We start from the raw sequence: 19,371 nt of genomic DNA on the forward strand, positions 1-19,371 counted from the left end.
AAGGCTTAGAATATGGTAGCAAAAAGGCTCAACAATAATTAGTTCAGAGATGCAAAGTTGAAAAGATGATCAACAATGGTACCGTGTTGGTCTTAGGCTAGAACGTACTAGAGACGTGAACCTAGAACAACAGCAAACTCATGACGCTACACCTAGTCAATGCAAGAGCACTCTTCGAAAAAAATATTCTCATTTTTGGCTCCTTTTTTGAGCTCTTTTTTAGAAACTCACTATAATGGTGAGTGTCTCAAAACTCTTCTCAAGGCGTATAAACAAGATAGGCAAAAAAAATAACTATTCTTTCCTCGAACGATCCGGGACCGCGACAACCAAAAAGTGCGAAAAAAAATCACTATGGTGGCAAGTGTCTCAAAACCTCTACAAAGCCTAAAAACGGGATAAGGAAAAATATTTTCATGCATCGAAATTTCGGCTTAAAACTGTCCGAGGGTCTCCAAACTTTTATTTTCCGAATCCTACTCACGCAAGGAAACACGAATCTGGAAACATGTGTATCTCGAAAACAAGCCTAATATGGGATGTATTAGAATTGGTGGTGAATATGAGGTGGTGATATATGGGAGGGGTGATTAAAATGGTGGGTATGGCAACGGTGATGATTATGATGGGTATGGCAACAATGCTGATGATGGTGGGTATGGCAAGCTGATGATGGTGGGTATGGTAGCGGTGATGATGATGATGGTGGGTATGGTAGCGTTGCTGATGATGGTGGGTATGACAACGGTGCTGATGATGATGGTGGGTATGGAAGGGGTGATGATAATGGTGGGTATGGCGGCGTGGCAACTTATGAACATAACTCGAAACTATAAAGGAGCACATGCTAAGACCAGCAACTGACACGATGATGTAACCGCAAGTTTAACAAAGCAAACACCGAACAAAATATTGCAAATCTCAAATTGGTTTGGATACGAGGATCCCTATTTTTTGTGTCTTTCTCGTGGACTGTAGGTATGAAGAACATATGCGACCTAAACTACGAAAAACTAGTAAAATCTCACCGAGCAACCTGGAAATATGATACCACTTGATAGAGGCGAAGTTGTTTGAGTCTTTCGATGAGATGGTGACTATCATTTTGGATGGAGTAGACTTTGATAATCCGACCATGAATGTGTGAGGACTTCGTGCCTTAGAAATTGTTAAACCAACTCCGAGAGGTTATTGAACACGCCGGACCACGATCAACCTGACCACAAAGGTCTATTTCCTGCATGTAAACCAAGAACAAGCAAGAAATTGATATTGCAATCTGGATATTGTGAATATAAGAGGAAATATTTATTGATGAAGTGGGGTTATGTGACGTCTTGGTCTGGTCGTAGAACACAAATGAAGAACGCAACGTTACAGCTATGGCGAACTCGTAATGTAAACAAAACTCAAGTCTAAAGAACTAACTCAATTAATATTTATCTAAGCAATCCCTAACTTCTATTTACTTGTTCTTTATTATCTTGCAAACTTATCTATTACATCATCTAAGTACTTTTAGTTTCCTTCCACAAAATAGTTGCATACTTGTTCTAGGTAAAGTAAGTGTTACCGTGCATAGAGTTGTATCGTTAGTCGATGGAACTTGAGAGAATATTAATTCTACCTTTACCTCCTCATTGGGTTTGACATTCTTACTTACTGAAAAAGGCTACACAACCCCCCTACACTTGTGGGTTATCAGCACGGGCTGGAACGGAGGTGCCGCAACGCAAGGTGGAGCAGGACGAGGACCGTAGGGCGGGCACGAAGAACAGACGACAGCAACTAGCTAGCTAGCTAGCAGAGAGGCTCGTGGCACTTGCACGACCATAGCTCGTGGCTCGAGCATCGGCGACAGCTTCCGGGGCGATAGCTAGGGTCCGATGATCGTTGGCATTGAGGCGTTACACTCAGGTCATGCATGAAAAGACATCGACGGGAGCTAAAAGTTTTCTTCCGCCAATATTTTTTTCTTTTCAGGTTTGTATATTTTTTCCCCAATCTTTCACATATCTATACCTACTAATAAAAGGAATAGGTATTCTTGGTCTGTCGTAACTTTTTACAGAAAACCCCACATGCAACTCTCCAACTTTTTATAAGACCGACCCACGGTCCCATAATAAGTGAATCTGAGAAAAAATAAATCATTGGGCTTACATGAAATTGCTTCGGCTATTCCCATTGGCCTCCATCACATATACAACTTGGAAACCAAGACGACGCGATAAGGTAACAATCCTCGGGATTTCCTTCTCATAAATCACCTCAAATTTCTCTACACATCGCACCACGTGAACAAAATCTTGTCGAATCAAAATAAATCAAAGAACACAGATGTTTGTCATTGCTCCATGGTGCCGGCAGGGGACACGTTGTTGGGGGCGCCGATCTGAGACTCGACATCGGAATGTTCGAGGAGGTGTCGGTGCACCAAAGATTGGGCCTTTGATGCATCGTACTGGTGCACGGGCGGTTGAGAGCCCCCTCTGCGGTAGGGCCACGATGGTACCCGCAAGAAGATGCCTTGAAGGCCCCCGAAGCCGCAAGCCCAAAGATCAGCAACAAGGCCCCGACAAGCCCCTTTTGCCAGGAGGAAAGCACCAGGACCCAAGCAAGCTCCTTGCCGGGGGAGTTCCCAGCGCACCAGCACACAAGCAAGTCCGATAGGGTCCCGAAGCGCAGCGTGCCAGCGCAACAGCCAGCTGCCCCCTAGCAACTTGATACGTGTCGTTCCAGTCGACGCGCGTCAAGCACAATCTGGGAGCACAGTGCCGATGGGACGCACGCTTGTTCCATCTGTGAGGCACCTGTCGAAGCTTTTAATGCGTCTGCTAAGACGCCAGAACCGCTCTAGCTTACTGTATAACTTGTGGGTGCATTGTGCACCCCGTGAAAACCCGATGTTGCCCCTGTGGGAGTCCCCTTCCACCTATAAAAGTAGGCCCTGGGCATGCATTTGGGGAGGTTAGACAATCGAAGGATTGACGTTGAGCATCCGATAATCTTCATACCATCAACATGACGTAGGAGTAGGGTTTTACGCCGCCGAGCGGCTCTAACCTAGGTAAAAAAACGACCGTTGCCCCGACCCTTAGGACTACCCTTGGTGCACCCTTCTCCCCCGTCAAACCATAAGGAGCCCGCAGGCTCCATAGGTGCTCGTGTTGTTCCACGACATCTTTGGCACGCCAGGTAGGGGGAAGAAGGTGCGCTAATCTGACCTAGCGGTCGGAGCTCCAACTTTCGACATCATCAGCGCCATGCCTCCCAAGAGAAGGGGTGCAACGGCGACCGACCCACCCGCATCCGAGGCGCCTGCAACCGTGCATGCAAACGATGGAGCAGGGATGGCCGGAGGGAGTGGTGGTCCTGAACCTCCCCTACACTCTGACGACCAGACTCGGGCCAGCGGTGCTGTCCACGGGTCCGACGGCGGACCCCTCCCCAATGCCCCTAGAGATGGAGCTGGGCGGCCCATGGGCGGTGCCATAAACTCCAGGGACGGGAGGACCGCCTCTCAGATGCCTTCCCAAGCGCCTTCTCACGAGCCCTCGCCCGCACACATGCCGCGACCATCACGGTCTACGCGTAGAGAGTGACGGCATCGAGGGAAATCTCTGGTGTGTCCCTCTCAGGATGCTCGAGGCCACGCCACACGTCCAGAAGCGGGGGGAAGTGCCACGCATGCATGGGATTATGATGGAGCTCCTTCTAACTCTGTTAGGAGTAAGAGCACCTCGCGCCCCTCGCACATCTCGCCAACGCTCACGCCGGCGGAAGCGCTGGAAAGGGCGCAAATGCTTCTCGACTATCCCCCGGAAGCAAACAAGCGCGAGTAATGGAGGGCCATGATCCAAAGCCTCATTGCTCATGCAAACGGTGATGGACTGCAACAGGGTGGGCCCTCGGGCCAACCGTCCGTCGGGCCAACCCGCACCCACGGCGAGAAAGCCGCGGATGGGACGGACACAATACACTCCCCTCATCAGCAGCAGCGACACCCGCCACCTTTGCGGTTCCATGTCTCGGACGACTCAACAGCATCGTCTGATCCGCGAACCCGTCGCGACCGACAACGAGTCCTCGAGGAAAGGCGGAAGGAAGATGCCCGTACGTGGATCGAGCGCAGTAGGAAAACACGCTACTAGTCACACAAGCACACTGGGACCGCTGGCGACGCGCCCGCGCTCGGGTACCCTGGCGACCTGCCTTACGAGGTGGGCTACCCGGCGTTTACTCGAGAGCTGCGGCGTGTCTAGTGGCCCAGCTCCCGCACATTCAAATCAGAGATCCCAGAGAAGTAGGATGGCAAAACCCATCCGTCCGAATTCCTGAGCATATACACCATCACGGTGCAGGCTGCCGGGGGTCGAGATGAGAAGATACTTGCCAACTACTTTCCGTTGGTGCTCAAGCACAACGTCAGATCGTGGTTGATGCACGTGCCCAAGAACTCCATTTCCTCTTGGGCAGAATGGTGCAAGGATTTCATCGACACCTTCACGGGTGGCCATCAAGCTCCAGGCTAGGAAAGCGACCTCCACCTCATCCCCTAGAAAGGAGGCGAAACCCTACGCAAGTATATTCAGAGGTTCAGCCGAATCCAACACAACATCCCGGACGTCCACCCTATCGCTGTCATCAGCGCGTTCCACCAGAATTTGCAGAACCGCAAGATGCGTGAGGAGACGGCGATGAACAAAATCCGGGATGTCGCCGAGCTCTAGGCTCTGGCCAAAAAATGCGCAAGGGCCGAGGAAGGGCGGAGGCTCCCCGGCGAGGAGGCATGCGCAGAAACTAACTCCGAGGAGGAAGGCGCCGCCACGCTGTCCAAATGGAGCCAACGCAGGAAGCGCAAGGGCAAAGCCGTATTTGCTATAGAGGGGTCCGACACCCCTGACACCGCCTAGAAGGACAAAGCTGACACACCCGGCAAGGATGCAGCTGGATGCGCACCTTGCCAGGCCTTGGCGGTGGCCGACAAGCCAGAAGGCTCCGGGAAGCAATACTCCAAGATCCACCGCACCAAGGGCCACGACCTCCAGGACTGCCGGCAAGTAGAGCAACTTGTCGAGAGGCAAAAGGCTGAGTATGAGAAGCGTGACAAGGAGAAGGTCCAGGGGAGCGCTGAGGGGTCCGGCAAGCATAGGGGCGTCTGTGGCGGCAGAGCCAAACCAAGAAAGGAGAAACCTGCACGTGGTCAAAACAAAGGAGAAGGCAACACTTATACAAGATCTAGAGGAGACATTCAACAACTTGCGCAAAGTCAATCTGAAGCTCAACCCCAAGAAATGCGTATTCGGTGTCCCTTCCGGCAAGCTCCTCGGGTTCTTTGTGTCCCAGCGGGGGATAGAAGCGAAGCTAGACAAGATCAAGGCTATAGAACAGATTGAGGCGCCCAAGCGCGTCAAGGACGTAAGTCGTCTTGTCGGCTGCATAGCTTCCCTGGGGAGGTTCATCTCCAGGTCTACTAAGTGCGCCCTGCCCTTCTTCAAAATTTTGAAGAAGGCGGGTCCTATGAAGTGGACTCTGGAGGCCGAGGCAGTGCTGCAAGACCTGAAGAAGTACCTATCCTCTGCGCCAACACTTGTCGCACCTAAACCCCAGGAACCGTTTCTGCTATATCTGGCGGCAACCAACGAGGTGCTTAGTGCTGCGCTGGCGGTGCAAAGAGAAGACAGTAAAGATGCAACGACTGAGGCAGCGCGACCTAGAGCAGGGCCATCAAATAGAAAAAAAGCCCAGACGAGGCAGAAGTCGGCAAAGACGGGTCTGCCCCGGCAAGCGATGAAGTGCAAAAGAAGAAAATGGTGCAGCGCCCCGTGTATTTTGTCAGCTCCCTCTTGCAGGGAGCCAATTCGAGATATTCTGTGGTACAAAAACTGCTATTCGGCCTCCTATTGGCCTCCAGAAAGCTGCACCACTACTTCCAAGCGCACGAGATCACTCTGGTCACCCGCTTCCCGTTGCAACAGATCCTACGGAACCCCAAGGCCACCGGCAGAGCTGTGGAATGGGCCATGGAGTTGTCCAGCTTCGACCTCAAGTTTGAAAGCACCACAACAATCCAGAGCAGATCCCTAGCAGAATTCATCGCGGAATGGACTCCGATGCCGGACGAAGAAACTCAAGAGACGACTCTCCCCGGCAAGGAAACAAGTCAAGAATGGGTCATGTACTTTGATGGAGCTTTCTCACTACAAGGTGTCGGGGCCAGCGAGCTGCTTGTCGCACCCACCGGAGAACACCTCAAATATGTGATCCACATGCACTTTCCCTGGGACAAGTCGACAAACAACACTGTCAAGTACGAAGGCCTGCTTGTCGGTCTTACGATCGCGACGGACCTCGGAATAAGGAAGCTCGTCGTCACAAGCGACTCGAAGCTCATTGTCCAACACATGAACAAAGATTATCAGAGTCCGTTGATGGAGGCCTATGTAGTTGAAGTGAGGAAGATGGAAGAGCGCTTTGACGGTCTGCAAACAGAGCACGTCCCACGTGCTGAGAATACCATTGCCGATGACCTATCGAAACGTGCGACACTGAAGTTACTTGTGGAACCGGGAACTTTTGTGCTCTATTTGACTCGACCATTTGTGGCCCCATCGACGAAGCCAGATAAAAGAAGAAAGCTGAGCTCCGGCCAGTACTTTCCTGCCGAGCTGCTGGAAGCAGCCAACAAGGATCTCGCTGACACGGAGGTTGCTGGGGGCAGCACTAATCTTGCCGAGGGACAAGGCACTCCGGCAGGACCTCAGGTCCTCGCCGTTGAGGCCGATGCTCCCGCAGCAGAAGACATGCCTTTAATCTTCTCCGTTGAGCCACAGGCCTCGGCAGGGGCACAACACATCGTCTAGTTCCTTCAGACAGGAGATCTTCCCGAAGAACAGGAGGAGGCCGAAAAAGTAGCCCGCCAGTCTAACCTGTACCAGTTTGTGGACAACATCCTATACAGAAGGTGATCCAACAGAGTGAAATTGAAGTGCATCCCCCGGGAAGATGGACTAAAGCTGTTGGCAGAAATACATGGAGAGATATGCGGCACTCACATAGGATCAAGGGCTCTTGTCGGCAAAGCATTCTGTCAAGGTTTCTTTTGGTCCACGGCCCTCCAGGACGCAAAGACGCTGGTAACCAAATGTAAAGCATGCCAGTTCCATTCAAAGAAAGCGCGTAAACCAGCTCAAGCTCTCCAAACAATCCCTCTCTCCTGGCCCTTTTCGGTCTGGGGGCTCGACATCCTCGGCCCCTTTCCTCGTGCTGCCGGGGGCTTTGAGTACTTGTATGTTGCAATCGAGAAGTTCACAAAGTGGGCAGAAGTAGAGCCGGTGAGAAAGGTGACGACAAAGTTAGCAGCCAAATTCTTCAAAGGGTTGGTTTGCTGCTTCGATGTTCCGAACAGGATCATCACCGACAAAGGCACCGAGTTCACGAGTCGCACATTCATGCAATATGTCCAAGACCTTGGCAGCAGAATCTATTTTGCATCCATCGCCCACCCAAGGAGCAGCGACTAACAGGAAAGAGCAAACGCTGAAATACTGCGAGGCCTCAAGATGAGGACTTTTGACAAACCGCGCAAGTGCGGAAAGCGCTCGATCGATGAGTTGAGACAGTTCTTTGGTCGATCAGAACGACACAAAATAGAGCCACCAGCCAAACACCTTTCTCCCTGGTTTACGGGGCAGAAGCAGTTATCCCCATGGAACTCATTTACGGATCACCTCGAGTGCTCACCTACGACAAGCTTGAGCAAGAGCAGTTGCGCCAAGACGACGCAAGCGCTCCTCGAGGAGGATCGTCTTCAGGCTGCTGTGAGAGCTGCTCGCTACCAGCAGGCCTTGCACCACTACCATAGCCGCAAGGTCTAGGCCCGAAGCCTTGAGGAAGGTGACCTTGTTCTTCGGCACGTTCAATCGGCCAAGAATTCAAACAAGTTGACACCAAAGTGGGGAGGCCCTTATTGGGTGGTACGAGTCACCAGGCCAGGCGCAGTCCGACTGGAGACCGAGGATGGCACTCCAGTGAGCAACTCCTGGAACATACAACATCTTCGCAAATTCTACCCATGAGAAGCGGTTGTCGGGCACCCCCAGCAACCACCTTTTGTACTAGTTTTGCCGGCAAGGCATGTCAACCTTTGTATAAAGCCAGGCGCAGAACCTGTGCGTAGTTTGAATAAACTTTAGCACAGTTCTTGTTAATTTCCATGCCTGTTATTATGCATGTTTGTCGAAGTATTGTGTTGCGCCTGTTCTAAAATTGAGATTAACGAATCGACAAGATTCATATCCTCTGTATCTCTTCTTTCTTAATAAAAAGACAGGAGGTTCCCTCGCATGCAAGTTTGCTGGGGGGTGAGGGTATGGACACCAGCAAGTCGCCGCAAGCAATGATACAAATCTGGCTGTAACAGTTCGGAGGAGAAAGGGTTACCGCGGCAAAAAGCTAAGTTGCAAATACTTTGAGTAAATTTCAAACTGTTACAAGTCGCTTTCTTTAGATGTTCTTAACTTTTATATGGAAAACCTGCACGCGAGAAACCTTGCTAAGTTGCAAATACTTTGAGTAAATTTCAAACTGTTACAAGTCGCTTTCTTTAGATGTTCTTAACTTTTATATGGAAAACCTGCACGCGAGAAACCTTGCCGCCATCGGTTGCGCCCTCGCTCTTATTTCGAGTCTTCTCAACAACGCTAGTGGCTGCGCTAGCCGCGCCAAGGCACCCTACTGGAAACCACCCCCCACGCGAGCTGATGAGGCCCCGATCCTTGGAGCGCTTGCGACAGGGCTATATGAGCCAGTCGGGCCCCAGCGTAGCATAGTGTGTGCCATATAGAAGTGAATTAGATAAAGGAAGTGACGAACATTCGTCTAAAACATAGCGAGCATATTACATAATTACTTTCCAAGATCCTAACTAGAAATAACATCGTTTCTTGCATAAAAGGTACGACAACATAAGAAGGAGGGAGAGGCTAGTCCCTCCGCTGGCCCTCGGCCCTCTTGACCCGGCTCACCCTATCAATAATGCACATGACCAACGCCTCCAGTGCTGCAAGATCGACATCCTCTGGCAAGCGTTCGAACAAGTTGGAGAAGTTGGCACCAGGGTTCTTGTAAGCTACCTTGGTGAGCACCTTGAGAAGAACGGCCCGGCATAGTTTATGGGACTCATGGGCCAAGCGGGCGGCTTCACAAGCTTGGAGCTGCTCCAGGGCCTCGACCAAACTATCAAAGAATAGCGTGATCCTCGCGCTCTAAGACGTCCTGGCATTGGAAGAAAACTAGAAGCCGGACAGTCCAATGGTAGACAGCTGCACCATGAGGCTCCCAGCGAGATCGGCAAGATGCTCGATCCAGATCCACGCGTCCACAGAGTAATCACCATGAGCAGTGGCGGCATCCTCGAGCTTGGTCCTCTCGTTGGCGAGCTCCTTACTCAAGGCCCTCTCGCGGTCCTTGCCATCCTCGGGATCCTTCTCCAGGGTGGCCAGTCTTAGCCTCAGGTCGGCAAGATAAGTGTTGGCGTCGGCAAACTGGGTAGCCTTGTCGGAGACGGCATTCTGCATCTCCGCTAGGTCGAGGAGGGCCTTCTCCTTCTCCAATCCGAGCGAAGACATCTCCTTCCCGGAGCCCGCAAGGGCCGACTCCAGTTGGGCCACCTTGTCGGCGATCTCTCTCTTGGCGAACTCGAGTTGTGCCGCCTTGGCGGCAAGCTCACTTTTGTCGGCCTCCGCGGCAGCGGCGGCGTCGACAGCAGCTTGCAGCTTGCCGGTATGATCTGCAACCTGAGCCACGAGGACCTCTTGATGCTTGCGCTCCAGCTCTTGAGTACGACGAGTGACGAGCCCCTCGACTTCTTCGTCCTTGCGGCGAAGCTTGTCGGAGAGTGCTTTCTCGCGCGCAACTAGGTCGTCCTCCTGAGCATCGAGCGCGACGCGAAGTTGTCGTAGACGACCTTCCTCTTCGGTGGCCTGCTTCGAGGCTTCCTCCTGTGCCTACTCCACATCAAATCGCTTCAGGAAGAGATCGTTCTGCTCTTCACGCAGGCGTGACCGGTCATCCTCTAGCTCCCTGTAATGCCCAAGATGCAATCCTATCCTTATTTTGGCGCGAGGGCCTTGACACTGATAGAAGCGCATCTCGTCATTTCGCAAGAATGGATATTGTTACAAGTACATGTACTGAAAAGATGAGATATATAGAATTGGCTTACACTCGCCACAAGCCACATCAGAGTCACATCAGTACAATACATAAATATCACGAAGAAGAGCAGGGTCCAACTACGCACGAAAACAAACGAGAAAAGAAAACGACGTCCATCCTTGCTATCCCAGGCTGCCGGCCTGGAACCCATCCTAGATCGATGAAGAAGAAGAAGAAGCAACTCCAAATGAACAATCAACGCGCTCGCGTCAAGTAACCCTTTACCTGTACCTGCAACTGGTATTGTAGTAATCTGTGAGCCACAGGGGACTCAGCAATCTCATTTCCAAAGGTATCAAGACTAGCAAAGCTTAATGGGTGAGGTAAGGTTAAGTGGTGAGGCTGCAGCAAGCGACTAAGCAATATATTAGGTGGCTAACTTACGAGTACAAGAATAAGAGGGGGATGATCTACGCATAGCAGACGTGAAGTATTGATGATCAAATGAATGATCCTAAACACGTACTTACGTCAAACATAACCCCATCGTGTCCTCCATCGGACAAGGAACTCGCGAAAGAGACAGTCACGATTATGCACTCAGTTGGCATATTTTAATTAAATTAACTTCAAGTTATCTAGAACCAGTGTTAAACAAAGTTTCCACGTTGCCACATAACCGCGGGCACGACTTTCCGAAAGATTTAGCCCTGCAGGGGTGCTCCAACTAGTCCATCACAAATTACCACAAGCCGCATAGAAATCCTCGATCACGAAACTCGCGATCTCGTCGGATTCCTTAGTGGAAAACCTCAACTCTGAGATTACCCAAAGCATCACCAGAATCCCGATGCAGAAGACATTCGTCAAAGGTAAAACTAATCCAGCAAGGCTGCCCGATGTGTTGACAATCCCGATAGGAGCCGTGTATCTCGTTCTCAGGACACAATCGGATGAGCGCGACGTACAGTGGCCTGATAGAAATCACCCGAGTTGCCCCGAGTTGGCCCCGCACACGACTCGGTTTTGGACCAGCACCATCAGCATTGGCCCTCCCTGTATTATGTAGAATTACTCCTCGGGTCCATGACGCCCTATGCTTTCAGTATTAACAGTATTATTATGTTGGGCAAATGTAGTACCAATGTTGGGCCTTGCCAGACCAGTTTTAATCTAAAACGAATTATCAAGGGGGTCCCCATAACAACCCCGATCGTGTTAGGAGCGCTCAATTATGGAACATAACACCGGTAGCCGAAACTAAGGGGGGCAAAGGTGGAACAAAACACCAGGCTTGAAAAGCCAAGACTTCCACATTTTACCAAGTATATAGGTGCATTAAATTAATTAGCAATAATATGGTGATATAACAAGGTACCCATGTTGTCACATGGAAGCAACTGCACCTGCTACTAGCAACGCTAACACATGGTTAAGCAAGCGATAACATAGCCAATCAGTGGTTTGCTAGGTTGTGAACAGGTTGAAGGTTTTCATGGCAATGTTGAGAGGCTGATATTTAACAGGTGGTAGGCAGCGAGACATAACGATAGAAACAGTAAAACTAGCATGACAATGATAGTAATGGTATCTCGGGAAATGGTCATCTTGCCTGAGAGCCCGCTTGGAAGAAGAATGACTCTGTGAAGCAGACGAACCGACGTAGTCGAACGGGTCCTCACATTCCGACACGCTTGTGGAGCTGTATCGAGACGAAGGAAACCAGAAACAAGAATCAACACACGATATTCACCACGGCACATGCACGACAGGATGCAATCCACATATGATGCATGAACAGTTGAATATATGCAAGACATGGCATGGCAATTCACAACAATCAAACACTACACATTAAGTGGAGTTCAATATGCAACGAGTTGCATATTGACGAAACTCCACATACGAATTATTTAGTTCTATACCGATTAGGTACACGGCAATATTAAATGTGGTTAAACATGGCAAGAGGTTAAGCGTAATAAAACTACCTATCTAGGCATTTTTAATGAGGTCGGAAATGACATATAGCATCTCCGAGATGACCTCATATGTTAATTTATAAATCTGTCCAGATCTGAACTAACATGTTTTAATATTTTTTAAGCAGCAAAATAAATAGGTTCACGTGATTCTACGTGTTGTTCTAATCAATTTACACAAAAAGAACATCTCCAACGGAGCTACGGTTCAAAAGATACGAACACCGCAAGATATGATGGCATGAATGCAATATGTGTGCAACGACAGTCACACGCCTTTCAAAACATACAACTAGCAAGATAATATGAAACTACACGAGATTCTAAGCAAGTTTCATATATGACACGATCAAAACGGAGCAACGGTTCAACAACTACGAGCTAAACAAGAAGTAGACATCATCAGCCAAAATCAGCCACATAACATTTTCTACACCCCAAAACAACAAGCTACACAAATCTAAAATGCTCAAACAAGGCATGACACAGTAGAGGTCTAGATGCACTACAACATACAGCTAATAACACCTAGCATGGAAGCATGGAACACTAGGAAAAGAACTCACAAGATGGCATCTCACAAACAATTTCAGACTTAGTGAAAATATCAGTTTATGACAGTGCAGTTTTCAATCTGAAGGCATATTGACAACAACAAAACTATATGCTACAGGGCACCAAATGGCATGAAAATTCACAGCATGCTAGAGAATCTTAAGTACTACAACTAACTCCATTGCACCAACCCCAAAATATCTATAGATCACTAGATAAACTCATGGCAAGACAACAACAAAATATAACAGATTTCAGACTTCGAAATATTTCAGCATCTCCAATTCAGCACTACTTTCTAGCATGTTGGCAACAAGCAAACAACACCTAAACATGGATTTCTATTGCAACCAAAATTACCAGAGGCTAGCATACACATCCAAGGGCATATCTCTAGTTGACAACTCCTTCCTATCATGCACAGATTAAATCCCACAAAATAAACAAAAGGGCAACATGGCAAAATATCACGCGCACTAACTTGCTCAAAATCTAAAACTAAATGCACAATTAAATTCTATGGATTTTTCTACCCCGAAAACATATATAATATGTGGGGTTACGAAATAAAAATATCCCGACACATATATGCGAGAATATGTCCTAAACATGATATAACAAACTAGCGATGGAACCTACATGCAAAAATGAAAACAACTACTCTAAAATCATGGCAAAAGGTCCCTAAAACATGAGCATTTCATCTACGGGGTTTGAGCAATATGGACACGCACGAAAATAAATACGGGACAATCCCCTATTAGGACAACACGCAAAACTAGCCATTCGGCGGGTCAAACCACTTCAAACATGCATGAAAGTTGCAAAATAATAATCTACGTGGAAAACTACACAAGTTACCTATTTAAATCGTCGCGATCCGACGCACGGTTTGGAATCTACGCTCGTTTGAAAATCCAGCATTTCTGAAATTAATATATCGACGGATAAAAGAAAATAAAAATACTGAGGCCGAATCTGGCTACTGGGCCGAAACGGGGTGAGCGCATCTTAGCTATTTCTCGCCCGGGGCGAGCAATAGCGGGCTTGGGTGGGAGCTGCTCACCATGGGCCAGCCCGGTTCGGCGGGGGGAGGCAGGTCGGCTGCCTTGGCACTAGAAGGCCGGGCGAAGGGGCGAAGCTGGGCCTGCAGAAGGCCGGGGGGTGCTGGCGCCCAGCCCGGTCGATGGCGCCGGCCCACGAGGGTGCGAGCGGGCGAGGCAGGTCATCTCCGACCTCTCCTCGAGGCTGATGCGGCTAGGAAGTTGTGCGGTGAAGCGGTCGAGGCGACGGGCAGATCTGGACAGCGTGGACCTACTCCGGCCGGATCCGGGGCGGCGGTGAGCAGCGCCATGTGACGGTCGTGGATCCTCCTGCAGGAGAGAGATGGAGAGGAGGGATTAGAGAGGGAGAGGAGAAGAGAAGGAAGGAGAGGGTCCAGCGCGGGGTCTGGCCTGGAGGTCACCGACGGTGGGGCACCGGCAGTGGGGCGGCGACCGACGAGGAGCGATGGGAACAGGGAGCACGGGGAGGCGGTCGGGAGCAGGGAGGTGCGGGGCACTCGGGCTGCTGCCTGCCTCGGGAGAGCACGCGGGCGCTACTCCCTTCGGGACCGGGCGGGCCTGGCTCAGGCCGACGGGCCCTGGCGGCGGCGCTGGTGGGAGGAGAGAGAGCGCTAGTGCGGCTAGGGTTTGGCGGCGCGGATTCCGAGGCAGAGGTGGGAGGAGGGTTTAGATTAGGCACGGAGGCATATATTTATAGGCAAGCGGGGCTAGGGTTAGCATAATTTCACCCCGGTTTCAACCGTACGATCGGAATCGAACGGTTTCGCACGCGGGGACGGGCTAAGTGGTCGTGTAGAGTAGGCTAGCCGGAGAAGAGAGGGAAAACGGCACCCGGCAACGTGATTTTAAAACACCAAAAAACGTCCGACGATAGACCGAAGATGGTGCCACTACGGACGACCAATCGGGTACCAGACGGACTCCGATTGCGATGAAATTTGGCATGCGGCCTATCTATAACTAAATAAGACCGCACGCCAAGTTCCAACCCAATCAGAGAAATTTTTATACACACTTTTAAAAATAAGGTTTTGACGAAGCCGCGGGCGCGTGCGTGTGTGGTCGGGCTCAGAACGGGCACTGACGAACACGGAGAGAACCGGCAACTAATAACGGACGCAATTTTTGAAAACTGGCGGCACCGGGATGACGATGTAATGCGGATGATGCACATGATGCGATGATGATGCGACAAATAAATAAGTCACACGACGAAAATGGAATAAAGGGGGAATCTTCTGGAACGTCGGTCTCGGGCTGTCACACTCCCGCTCGGCCTTGGAGAACCAGGCCTGCGTTTGCTCGAAACGATCCTGGAAATTCACTTTTGTCGCATCAACGACCGCGCCCCGGGCATCTAGCTTGTGCCTTCAAGCCAGGTAAAGCTCCTAGAGCTGGCAAAAGTTGTCGCCCATGGACTGGAGGAGCTGCTCTTCCTTGGACGCACTGGTCCTGGCCCCCGGGTCGCCGACGATCTTCAGCCCAGCGGCAGCAGAAACCTCACCGTCGAGGGCCTCCCCGTCGACAAACTCCATGGAGTAGACCATCCTAGGCATGCTTACAAACTGATCCGGGCCAGCGTTGAGGTACCTGGGTGGAGAAGGAGGTTCGGACGTCGAAGGGTGGTCCCCCGCGCTTCCTTCCATGCAGCTAGAAATTCCATGGCCGATGTAGCGTCTCGCGCTCCCGCGACAGGAATGTCGTTGGTACGGCCACTCGTTCCCTCGTCAGCCTTCTCCCCAACATCCTCAGCGGTCTCTTCTTGGGTAACCGTGGTGGCTTCACTGGCGGCAGCCTCACCCGCTTCAGTAGCTGTATCCCTGGCGATCTCCTCGATAACGAAGTCAACGTCCATAACCTTCGTCAAAGGCAGATCTGAAAAAAAACGGAAAAATAATGACGGGGCGAGGATAAAGCGAAAGTTCAAGAAGACAAGAGAGAGAGAGAGAGAGAGAGAACAACCACATGCGTTCTCAAGCAAGCAACTTAACTGGGCGAGGTCGCCGGGAGCTGGTCGCTCCCTCCCCAGCAATGTCAATTGCAGGAGCACGGCCGCCAGCCTTTGCGCCTGCCGGGTCTTCCTCCGCGGAGACAACCTCGTCAGTAGTAACGCTTGTCGGGGACCCATCCCTCGAAAATGAGGGAGATGGTGGTGGCGCGTCTGGAGCAACCTCCGGAGTTTGGCCTCGCTGCCGCTCCTCTCCAGCAAGACCGGCGATGTTAGTGGAGAATACTGCTACCCCAACGCTCACCAGTGGAAAATGGGTAGAGAACCCACGCTCGAGGCTGCACAGAGGGCTTCGCTGGCGTCTAGGCTCCGGGCTGGCCGAGAGCTCCCCCGGCACTCCTGAAGTGTCGGTCGGGGGCTCGACACCCATCGAAGCCCTTGCCTTCTTCGAAGACCTCGCACCAGAGGTTCCGGATCCCTGCAACAGCAAAAGCGGGACCAAATAAGCAAACCAAAGCAATAAGGAGAGAACTAAATGATATGGGGGTACGCCTTCCTCTTCCTCTTCCTCCGAGTCGAAGACGGAGAGATCAAATTGGACCCTTTTCTTCTTAGGAGTTGGGGGCTTCCTCGGAGCCTCCTCATCAACCGATTCCTCGCCAGGGGGGTCCCGCGTGGCAGTGTAGCTGTGCTCCCCGGCAGCTTCGTCTAGCCCGGCGAGTGTTTCCTCCAACAACATCGTATCTTTGCTGGACTCACCCACGAAGCCCATGTTGTCGGCCGCCTTGGCAAGGGCCGCCTCTTGGATCCTGGAAGAAATATACACCACCTCCTCGCCAACAGTGGCATGAAATATGTTGTCTTCCTCGCGGATGGCCACCTCCATCAGGTTATCGAAGAATTGCAGCACCTGCTCCGCACTTGGTTCATCCAACGATGGGTTGAGGCCGCATGCGTTGCACTCAGGCATCATGGCATTGATCGAGCTGACGGAGGAGTTGTTGCACAAGGGGACAACATTCCCCATCATCTTGAACTTCCCCTCGGGCTTGAACAGCTTCTAGCAGATGGTCGCGTGCTACATCACTGTCAGGTTGCCGTTTATTTCGGGGCGCAATCTTATGATACCCGCCGCGTTTTTATACTCCTAGGTTGGCGTCCCTCTCTTCTGCAAGGGAGCAATGCACCGATGCAGGAAGTCCGCGGCTACCATCTCAACTATGAGCCCGACAGCCCGGAGGCGCAAGATCCTGGTGGCAGCAACGGAAAGCTTCTCGTCCGCCGGGTCGAAGTCACTCCACCCCTTGCCACGCGATGTCGTGGGGTCCTCGGCTTGCAGAAAGCGTGGGGCTTATCTTTCATAACCCAGCACCACTTCCCGCGCCACTCTTCCCACTTCTCGTAGTATACCCCATCTATGTACGCCTCCCTGGTCCTGGGGATCCGGGCGAGGAAACCGGAGAGGGCATCCCCTTTTTGGATGCGAGGGTTGAAGTAATGGCAGAAGAGGGCGACGGGGACGACCCCGATGATTTTTTTCGCACACATGCGCAAACACGGCCATGTAGGTAACCGCATTTGGCGTAAAATCCAAGAGCCGGAGGCCGTAAGAGCGCATGATCTCCATGAAGAAATCAGAGTAAGGGGGACAAAGGTTGCAATAAAAATAATCCGCGAAGAAGGGATATCCGTTCGGCTCGCCGCTGACGAAACCCGGTCTCACGCGGGTCTTGGGTGCGCCTTAGTCTCCCTTGCCCACATAAGCAAGTATCGGGCCTTCAATGCCTCCGCTTACAGCCCTGGGGGGAATACGACCATCTTATGTCGCATCTTCACCATCTCCCCCTCCGTGTCGGCCTCCTTCCCCTTGCTTGCCTTGGGTGCCATGACAGAAGGGGCAGAAGGGGGTGCTAGAACTGGGGGGTGGAATAGGAGGTAGCGGGAGGCTGAGAGGAGCTCTACTTCACACTTGAAAGGAGGAAGGCAATGGCAGCGCTGGGATTTGAGCGAAAACGGGGGATAATGGGAGGCGACCTGGGCGGTTTCCTCTTTATGAGGGCAGGACGCCAGGCCGCCCCTTCGCCACCCCGAGGTAGCCCATGCACGCGCCCGAGCAATTCAACCACTCCGCCCACGACCCCCTCATTGTGCAGTTGATGTGTGTCGTGGGGAGACAAGGGCACTCTTAAACTCAACTACCCGAGCACCATTTTTGGGCCTAGCCCAACGACGTCTCGCATCCGGTATGGTCCAGGCCCGGGGGCTCCTGTCGGCGCACCAAAGATTGGGCCTTTGATGCCCCGTAATGGTGCACAGCGATTGAGAGCCCCGTCCGTGGTAGGGCCGTGATGGTACCCGCAAGAAGATGCCTTGAAGGCCCTTGAAGCCTCAAGAACGAAGATCAGCAACAAGGCCCCGGCAAGCCCCTTTTGCCGGGAGAAAAGCAGAAGGACCCCGGCAAGCTCCTTGTCGAGGGAGCTCCCAGTGCACCAGCACACAAGCAAGCCCGACACGGTCCCGAAGTGTAGCATGCCAGCGCAACAGCCAGTTGCCCGACACGGCCACGAAGCATAGCATGCTAGCGCAACAGCCAGCTACCCCCTAGCAACTTGATACGTGTCGTTCCAGTCAACGCGTGTCAAGCACAATCTGGGAGCACAGTGTCGATGGGACACGCGTTTGTCCCATCTCTGAGGCACATGTCGAAGCTTTTAATGCGTCTGCTAAGACGCCAGAACCTCTACTGTATAACTTGGGTGCACTATGCACCCCGTGAACACCCAATGTTTCCCCTGTGGGAGTCCCCTTCCACCTGTAAAAGGAGGCCATGGGCATGCATTTGGGGAGGTTAGACAATCGGAGGATTGACGCGGAGCAGCCGATAATCGACATACCATCAACACGATGGAGTAGGGTTTTATGCCCCCGAGCGGCCCGAACCTGGGTAAAAAACGACCGTTGCCCCGATCCATAGGACTGCCCTTGGTGGCCCTTATCCCCCATCGAACCATAAGGAGCCCGCAGGCTCCATAGGTGCTCGTGTTGTTCCACTACAGAAGGACACAGAGGGGCTCTTGCTTCTGGGCCTTGCGTGGCACGAGGGTGGCGTTGGACACCTGAAGCCTCCACGAGGCCATCAACTCAAAGCTTGACGTCGATGAGTTCAAGGAGGAGGACGCTCTTGTTGCCAGGCCAACGCTAGACCTGTGGTGTTTTTTCCGCACGAGGACACGCACGACATGTAGCCATCAGAAGAAGAGCTAGCATCAGGAGCACGCACGGTCGGTAGCCATCAGTCCACGGCCGAAAGAAGAAGCAGAACCCAAAGTTTTTGCGCGTGCTATCGCCTACCAGGCACCAGCATGGTGTCCTCGAGCTTGGGCATGAACTGCTCCTCGTAGGCTGCTTGATGTCGTTCATGTTCACGTACGACCCCTGCCCCATGGCCTCCTAACGGTGGTGGTGTTAACCCTCCCTCGGGACCGCTTTCATAACCCATCCTCCATGTCGATGTCCAACACTAGCGAGAAAGGCAACTTGGTGTCGGGGCGGTCAATCAAACTTCTTAGAGTAAAAGGCGCTGGCGGTCTGAGAACTTGTCGTGCGGGTGCACTTAAGTCGCACTACTTGCAAACCGGAAAAAACCCGTCACAGAACTTGC

This window comes from Hordeum vulgare, chromosome 6H (assembly GCF_904849725.1).
Source record: "Hordeum vulgare subsp. vulgare chromosome 6H, MorexV3_pseudomolecules_assembly, whole genome shotgun sequence".
Lineage (NCBI taxonomy): Eukaryota > Viridiplantae > Streptophyta > Magnoliopsida > Poales > Poaceae > Hordeum > Hordeum vulgare.